Consider the following 8,169-nt stretch of genomic DNA (forward strand, 5'->3'; position numbering starts at 1 on the left):
TATGACACTATGATTTTCAAAGCTAGCTTAAAGATGCTAAAATGGTGGAAAGCAGTTAAAATAACAACAAAATAAAACCAAACTGAAGGTGTTGCAGCTGGAAACCTTCCAGGCAGCTCAGCAGCTGAACAATGCAAGGAAAACAAGCAAGGAACCAAGAGATAAAGTCAGGAGAGCTTTAATAGGGCCATTTATCAGGCAGGCTAAATATAGCAGCTCAGTGCAGCAGCAGTGGACTCTTCAGCAGGCAGAAGTGGTGATAATTTGCCTGCTATTTAGCACTCCCATCAATTCACTCAGCACCTTGATTGCTTGCCACAAAGACAGGAACAAAACTGGGGCTGTTTAAAGAGGGCCAAAGCGCAGTGGGATAAGGAGGGGAGGAGAGAGGTGGTGGTGGAGAAGGATGTGAAAAGCTAATTACAGCTCTTTGGTGGCCTCAGATCTGGAAACCAATTAAAAACCTCATTTTGCCTTGGAAAGTCCCAGAAGAAGTTCCTAAATCTTAATTTGCTTCTGTCCTTATCTCATTTGTGACAGGTCTCTGGAGCATCCTCTGCCAAAGTCAGGAAGAGAGCAGCAGAGCATAGGCTGTGCCTCCTCCTCCTCCTCCACAGGCAGAGCCCTCTGGCCCATGCTCTTTAATCAGGCAGCACAATCTGATGCTCCATTAGAGAAAAGGCTTTTGGAGCCCTCCTTAAGGTGGGATGCAGAACCCTTGGTAGCTTCATAAAATCAGAGCATGGCTTGAGTTGGAAGGGAGCTTCAAGATCCTCTAGTTCCAGCCCCCTGCCATGGGCAGGGACCCCTCCCACCAGCACAGGCTGCTCAAGGCCTCATCCAGCCTGGCCTTCAACACCTCCAGGCAGGAGGCAGCCACAGCCTCCCTGGGCAGCCTGTGCCAGAGTCTCCCCAGCCTCACTCCAAAGAATTTCCTCCTCATCTCCAGGCTCAGTCTCCCCTCTCCCAGCTCAAAGCCATTGTTCCTCAGCCTGGCACTCCCAGCCCTTGTCACAAGTCCCTCCCCAGCTCTCCTGGAGCCCTTCAGGTCCTGGCAGGCTGCTCTGAGGTCTCCCTGGAGCCTTCTCTTCTCCAGGCTGCACAGCCCCAGCTCTCCCAGCCTGGCCCCACAGGGGAGGTTCTGCAGCCTCTGCTCATCTTGGTGCCTCCTGTGGAGCCTCTCCAGCAGCTCCAGGTCAAACGCTGCTGGTGACAGCTGCTGGGGCTGTAGTTCCTAGGAGCAAGCTGCAGCTGAACGCTGCTCCTCTCTCCCCTCTCTCGGTGGGGAGCAGCCCAGGTGGGAGCTTGCTCAGGAGTGGTGGAGCACTGCTGCAGGCCCCAGAAGGAGCAGGGCTGGCACTGCTGGGTCCTTGCCAGGGCAGGGCACATCTTTTGCCCCCAAATGTCGATGTGTAAACCATCAGCACCTCTGCTCAGATGAGCACCAAGATGGGAGGGAGAGCATGCAGCTGCTGCCTGGCCATGACATGGTTTATCCTTTCCCCTTTCAAGCTGCTTTGAGTTTTTGCCTTTCTTTTGTTTTGTTTTGTTGCCCACTTCCCCCTGACAGCTTATTCACAGCCTGTGCCTGGCCACAGAGAGCTGAGAGATGTGGTCAGCAAGACAAGGCAGCCCCAGCACACAGCAGCCAGCACAGCACAGGCCACACAATGGGGCTGCAGCCTCCTCTGCACACTGTGGCAGCCCCAGCAGTCCTGCAGGCTGCATCTTCAGGCCAGGGCTGCCCTGGGGTGTGTAAAGGGAAGTGTGGCCAGCAGGGCAAAGGAGGTTCTCCTCTCTCTCTGCTCTGTCCTGGTGAAGCCTCAGCTGCAGTATTGTGTCCAGCTCTGGGCTCCCCAGGTCAGGAGAGAAGGGAACTGCTGGAGAGAGTCCATCAGAGGCCACAAAGCAGCTGAGGGGCCTGGAGCAGCTCTCTTATGAGGAGAAGCTGAGAGTCCTGGGGCTGCTGAGCCTGGAGAAGAGCAGCTCCAGAGGGGACCTGATCAGTGCTGATCAATAGCTAAAGGGTGGAGGTCAAGAGGCTGGGGCTGGGCTCTTATTATAGAATCAGTAAGGTTGGAAAAGAGCTCAGAGATCCTCAAGTCCAACCTCTTACCTAACACCTCCTGACAACTAACCCATGGCTAGGGGAGCCCAGGGACAGGACAGGGAGCAATGAGCACAAACTGGAAACCAGGAGGTTTCACTTCAATACAAGGAAAAGATTCTTGGGTGTGAGGGTGCTGAGCCTGGAGCAGGCTGCCCACAGAGGTTGTGGAGTCTGCTTCCCTGGTTTCAAAACCCACCTGGACCTTGTGATCCTGGGCAAGCTGCCCTGGGTGCCCCTGCTGTGGCAGGGGGCTGGGACTGGGTGGTCTCCAGAGGTCCCTTCCAACCCCTACCATGCCAGGATGCAGTGATTCCTGTGCTGTGAAAGCAGAGCTGGGCATCTGCAGGCAGGCTGAGGTTTCAGAGCTGGCTGCTTTTAGCAGCAGCCCCAGTTCCTTGTTTCAGAACAAGAGGACACAGTCTCAAGCTGTGCCAAGGGAGGTTTAGGCTGGAGGTGAAGAGAAAGTTCTTCCCAGAGAGAGTTGTTAGGCATTGGGATGTGCTGCCCAGGGAGGTGGTGGAGTCCCCGTCCCTGGAGGTGTTCAAGAGGGGATTGGATGTGGCACTTGGTGCCATGGTCTAGTCATGAGGTCTGTGGTGACAGCTTGGAGTTGGTGATCTTTGAGGTCTCTTCCAGCCTTGGTGTTTCTGTGATTCCTGTAGAACTCCATAGGGAAAGTAGGTGGCTGTGGCCTGACTCTTGGAGCCAGGGAGGATTTCAGCTGAGCTCCACTGCTGTTAGCAGGAGCACCAAACTAACTCTTGCAGTTCAGCTCCTGCACTGCTGGCCTTGCTGCCTCCTCGGCAGGAGCCCACGGGACTGGCACCACAGAGTGCCACAACTGCTCTGCTCTGCAGAGGTGCCTGGGGTGGGGGGAACCCTCCCCCCCTGTACTCTGAGGTGTCAGACATGAAGTCATCTCTGTGTTTGCCAGGCAGAGTGGTAGGAAACAGGAGGAAGAAGGAAAAACCAAGACAAATGTCTGCCTGAAGCCCAGGGAGCATCCAGAGGAGCTGGGGATTCCAGTCCTTGGGGACTGCCCTGCTGGGGTCTGGACACTGCAGGCCTTGGCTCCTCAAAAGCCCTGAACCAGCAACAAGTGGCACAGCCAGAGAAGATGCCACTCTGCAGGCTTTTGACTGCTGGTGGGGGAGAAGCTGGCCAGGGGCAGGCAGGGTGAGCTTGCAGCACAGAAGGCAAATCCCAGCCTGGGCTGCATCCGAAGCAGCACTGCCAGAGACCCAGAGAGGTGATTCTGCCTCTTTGCTCTGCTCTGCTGAGACCTCTCCTGCAGTGCTGTGTGCAGCTCTGGAGCCCTCAGCACAGGAAGGACCTGGAGCTGAGGGAGAGGGTCCAGAGGAGAGCCATGAGAATGCTCAAGGAGTTAGAGCAGCTCTGCTCTGGGGACAGGCTGAGGGAGCTGGGGGTGTTCAGCCTGGAGAAGAGAAGGCTCTGGGGAGACCTAATAGCAGCCTGGAAGTACTTGAAGGGGCTACAGGAAGGATGGAGAGAGACTGTTTGCAAAGCCCTGCAGGGACAGGACCAGGGGCAGTGGCTTCAAACCAGAGCAGAGCAGATTGAGATTGGATGTGAGGAAGTTCTTCACTATGAGTCTGGTGGAACACTGGAAGAGGTTGACCAGGGAGGTGGATGAGGCTCCATCCCTGGAAATATTCAAGGTCAGGCTGGAGAGGGCTCTGAGCAACCTGATACAGAATAGAATAGAATAGAATAGAATAGAATAGAATAGAATAGAATAGAATAGACCAGGTTGGAAGAGACCTTCAAGATCATCGTGTCCAACCTATCATCCAACACCACCTAATCAACTAACCCATGGCACCAAGCACCCTACCAAGTCTCCTCCTGAACACCTCCAGTGATGGTGACTCCACCACCTCCCTGGGCAGCACATTCCAATGGCCAACAACTCTCTCTCTGTAGAACTTCTTCCTAACCTCCAGCCTAAACCTTCCCTGGCACAGCTTGAGACTGTGTCCTCTTGTTTTGGTGCCTGGGAGAAGAGACCAACCCCCACCTGGCTACAGCCTCCCTTCAGGGAGTTGGAGAGAGCAAGAAGGTCTCCCCTGAGCCTCCTCTTCTCCAGGCTGAGCAACCCCAGCTCCCTCAGCCTCTCCTCACAGGGCTGTGCTCCAGACCCCTCCCCAGCTTTGTTGCCCTTCTCTGGACACCTTCCAGCAGCTCAACATCTTTCCTGACCTGAGGGGCCCAGAACTGGACACAGGACTCAAGGTGTGGCCTAACCAGTGCAGTGTACAGGGGCAGAATGACCTCCCTGCTCCTGCTGGCCACACTGTTCCTGATGCAGGCCAGGATGCCATTGGCCCTCTTAGCTGCCTGGGCACACTGCAGGCTCATGTTCAGCCTACCATCAACCAGCACCCCCAGGTCCCTCTCTGCCTGGCTGCTCTCAGCCACTCTGACCCCAGCCTGTAGCACTGCCTGGGGTTGCTGTGGCCAAAGTGCAGCCCCTGGCACTTGGATGTGTTCAATCTCCTGCCCTTGGCCTCTGCCCATCTGCCCAGCCTGTCAAGGTCCCTCTGCAGAGCCTCTCTACCCTCCAGCAGATCAACTCCTGCCCCCAGCTTGGTGTCACCTGCAAATTTACTGATGATGGACTCTATGCCCTCCTCCAGACCATCAATGAAGATGTTAAAGAGGATGGGGCCCAGCACTGATCCCTGGGGCACACCACTGGTGCCTGGCTGCCAGCTGGCTGTGGCACCATTCACCACCACTCTCTGGGCTCAGCCTCCAGCCAGTTCCTAACCCAGTTCAGAGTGCTGCTGGCCAAGGTCTGGTTGGGGGGGGAAGCCCTGAGCTCTCCAGCATCAGAAACTGAGGAGTGCTAAAACTGAGAGACATTGCCCAGACCTCCTCTAGCTGTGACCTCTGCCCATGAGCACTGCAGCTCAAGTCTGCTTTGGAGAGCCAGGATCCAGGTTGCTCCTGTGAGCAGCCAATGAGTAAATGGGAAATGAATAAATACAACTAAAAATCCTCTCCTGTACTGTCAGAGTCACAGAATGGGTTGGGTTGGAGGGGACCTGAAAGCTCATCCAGTTCCAGCCCCCTGCCATGGGCAGGGACACCTCTCACCAGCCCAGGCTGCTCAAGGCCTCATCCAGCCTGCCAGGGGAAGTGATTTGCAGGGCTCCACAGTCTGCACAGGACTCCCCCTAAGGAGCCTTGCTCAGCCCCGCTCAGACAGCTGCCAGCACCCTGCCTCCCTGCACCCAGGGTGGGCTGGAGCCCCAGCTGGGGCAGAGGGCACCCCACTATGCTCCTCAACTTTGAGCAGCCCCTCTCCCTGCAGGGGAGGGGACCTGTCCCCCAGGCAGGTGGCCAGCAGTGGGAGCTGGGGTTTGGTGCTGTGGGGCAGGGTCTGCATGGTGATTCCCTGGCATGTGACCAAAGCCCTGGCTCAGGGAGCAGCCCCAAGCTGGGTGGTTGCTGATTGCTTTCCTTCCCCAGCACTGTGCCACCACAGGCTGCAGGGAAACCTCCTGGGGGACTAAACAAGCTGCAGCTGACAGCATTGTAAACCATGAGGCTGTCCCAGATTGCAGGGGTGCTGCCAGCACACACTGAAACCTGCCTGGCATCTGATGCTTCCTCTGCTTCCTTTCTTCTTCTCCTCCTAGAGAGAACCTCCTCAAACCTCTACAGCAAAACACAGCAGCAGCAAACCAACCCCCTGAGTGATGAACCCAAAGCTGGCATTGCAGCTTGTCTGCAGGCAGGAGGGGGGGTACAGACACCAGCTGGAAGAGAGCTCAAAGTGTGGTCTCCACCAGCCTGCAGCACTTGGAAACATGATGCAGAACAAAGTGTGGCTGCTGGGAGGCAGGGCAGCACTCCTCTGGGCTGAGCAGCAAGGGGAAGGCATCTCCTGTATTATTCTTTAGGCCAAGGGGCAAGGGATGGAAACTCCAGCACAGGAGCTTCCACCTCACCAGGAGGAGGAACTTCACTGTGAGGGTCCCAGAGCCCTGGAGCAGGCTGCCCAGAGAGGTTGTGGAGTCTCCTGCTCTGGAGCCTTCCCAGCCCTGTCTGGATGTGTTCCTGTGTGACCTGTGCTGGATTCTCTGCTCCTGCTCTGGCAGGGGGTTGGACTGGAAGCTCTCCAGAGGTCCCTTCCAACCCCTAACATCCTGTGAGCTGTGATAGGGAATCACAGAGCTGTTTGGGTTGGAAAAGCCCTCTAAGATCACTGTGTCCAACCAGCAACCCAACACCACCATGGCCCCAAGTGCCATGGCCACACTCTTCTTGCACACCTCCAGGGATGGGGACTGCAACAGCAGATGAACACAGCGGTGGCTGCTGAGCACCTGAGCACTGCTGGCTCTGGATGCTGTGCTGGGCTTCACTCTGCAGCAGAGAAGCCTTACTGAAAATCAGACTCACAGAATGGTTTGGGTTGGAAGGGACCTCCAGAGCTCATCCAGTCCAACCCCCTCTGCAGTCAGCAGGGACATGCTCCACTAGATCCACTAGATCAGGTTGCCCAGAGCCCTGTCCAGCCTCACCTGGACTATCTCCAGGGCTGGAACCTCAGCCACCTCCCTGAGCAACCTGTTGCAGAGTTCCAGCAGCCTCACAGCTGCCCTGTCCATAGGTACAGCCAGAGCTGTGGATCCAGAGAGGTTTGTGATGCTGTGGCTAAGGGAGGGGTGATGAGCACTGCAGTGCTGAAGGCAGTTGGCACTTTGGGGCAGATCTCTGATGTCTGCTTTTCAGTCCTGGTGGGGAGGTATTAGCTAATGTCATCAGGAACACTTCAACCAGAGGGAGGGAAGACAAAGCCTGACAGATTGATTTGATGGAAGCACTGCAGGTACTGCACTCTGCTGTGTCCAACACCAAGGACAAGGTGGCACTCACAAAGAATTCTTCCACTCTGGGTGCAGCAGAGGAGCCCCTAAGAAATGAAGCAATTGAATCCCTTACACTGGGGCCCAGGACCAGCTCCTCTTCTACTCAAGGCTCACTGCAGAGGGGCTTGGACTAGCTGACCTTCAGAGGTCCCTTCCAACCCAAACCATCCCAGCATAAAACTTTGCCATCCTGTCCAGGGGATAAGGAATTGGTTGGATGGTCTACAGCTCAATGTCCAGATGGAGATGGCAACAGGAGACCTCAAGGGTCTCTACTGGGACCAGAGCTGTTCAGTGTCTTCAGCAGTGCTACAGTGTGAGTGAGGCACCCTCAGCAGATGACACCAAGGTGACTGGTGTGACTGGCAAGAGTGAAGGATGGGATGGGAGCCATCCAGAGGCACCAGGACAGGCTGCAGAGCCGGCTGGGGACAATCTCATCAGGTTCAATAAAGCAAAGTGCAAGGTCCTGCACCTAGGCTGGGGGTGGTGAGATTGAGAGCAGCCCTGCAGAGAAGGACCTGGGGGTGCTGGTGGGGGAGAAGCTGGGCAGGAGCCAGCAATGGGCACTGGCAGCACAGAAGGCCAAGGGCAGCCTGGGCTGCATCCAAAGCAGTGTGGCCAGAGCTGGAGAGAGGATCCTGCCCCTCTGCTCTGGGGAGACCTCACCTGCAGGGCTGGGGCCAGATATAGGAACCCCAACACCAGAGACATGTGGACCTGCAATGGTTTGAAAGTGGAGCAGGGCAGAGCTAGGCTGGACATCAGGAGGAAGCTCTGCACAGGGAGGCTGGGGAGACACTGGCACAGGCTGCCCAGGGAGGTGCTTGAGGCTCCATCCCTGGAGCCATCCAAGCTCAGCCTGGCTGTGTCCCTGTGCAGCCTGCTCTAGCTGGAGCTGTCCCTGCTGCCTGCAGGGGTTGGTCAAGATGCCCTTGGAGGCTCCCTTCCAAGCCAATGCAAGCTGTGAAGCTAACTTCTAAGCATCTCAGCATGGTTAGGACCCAGGCTGAGGAGAGCACCAGTGAAGACACTGCAGAGCAGCTCCTCACCCTCAGCACACAGGCAGCACACAGGCAGCACAGAGGCAGCAGGCTGAATCTACATCACCCAAAAGGAGATGTAACTGCCTCAAGGACCTCTTAGTGTAATTAATCA

Source organism: Dryobates pubescens, chromosome 18, assembly GCF_014839835.1.
Source record: "Dryobates pubescens isolate bDryPub1 chromosome 18, bDryPub1.pri, whole genome shotgun sequence".
Lineage (NCBI taxonomy): Eukaryota > Metazoa > Chordata > Aves > Piciformes > Picidae > Dryobates > Dryobates pubescens.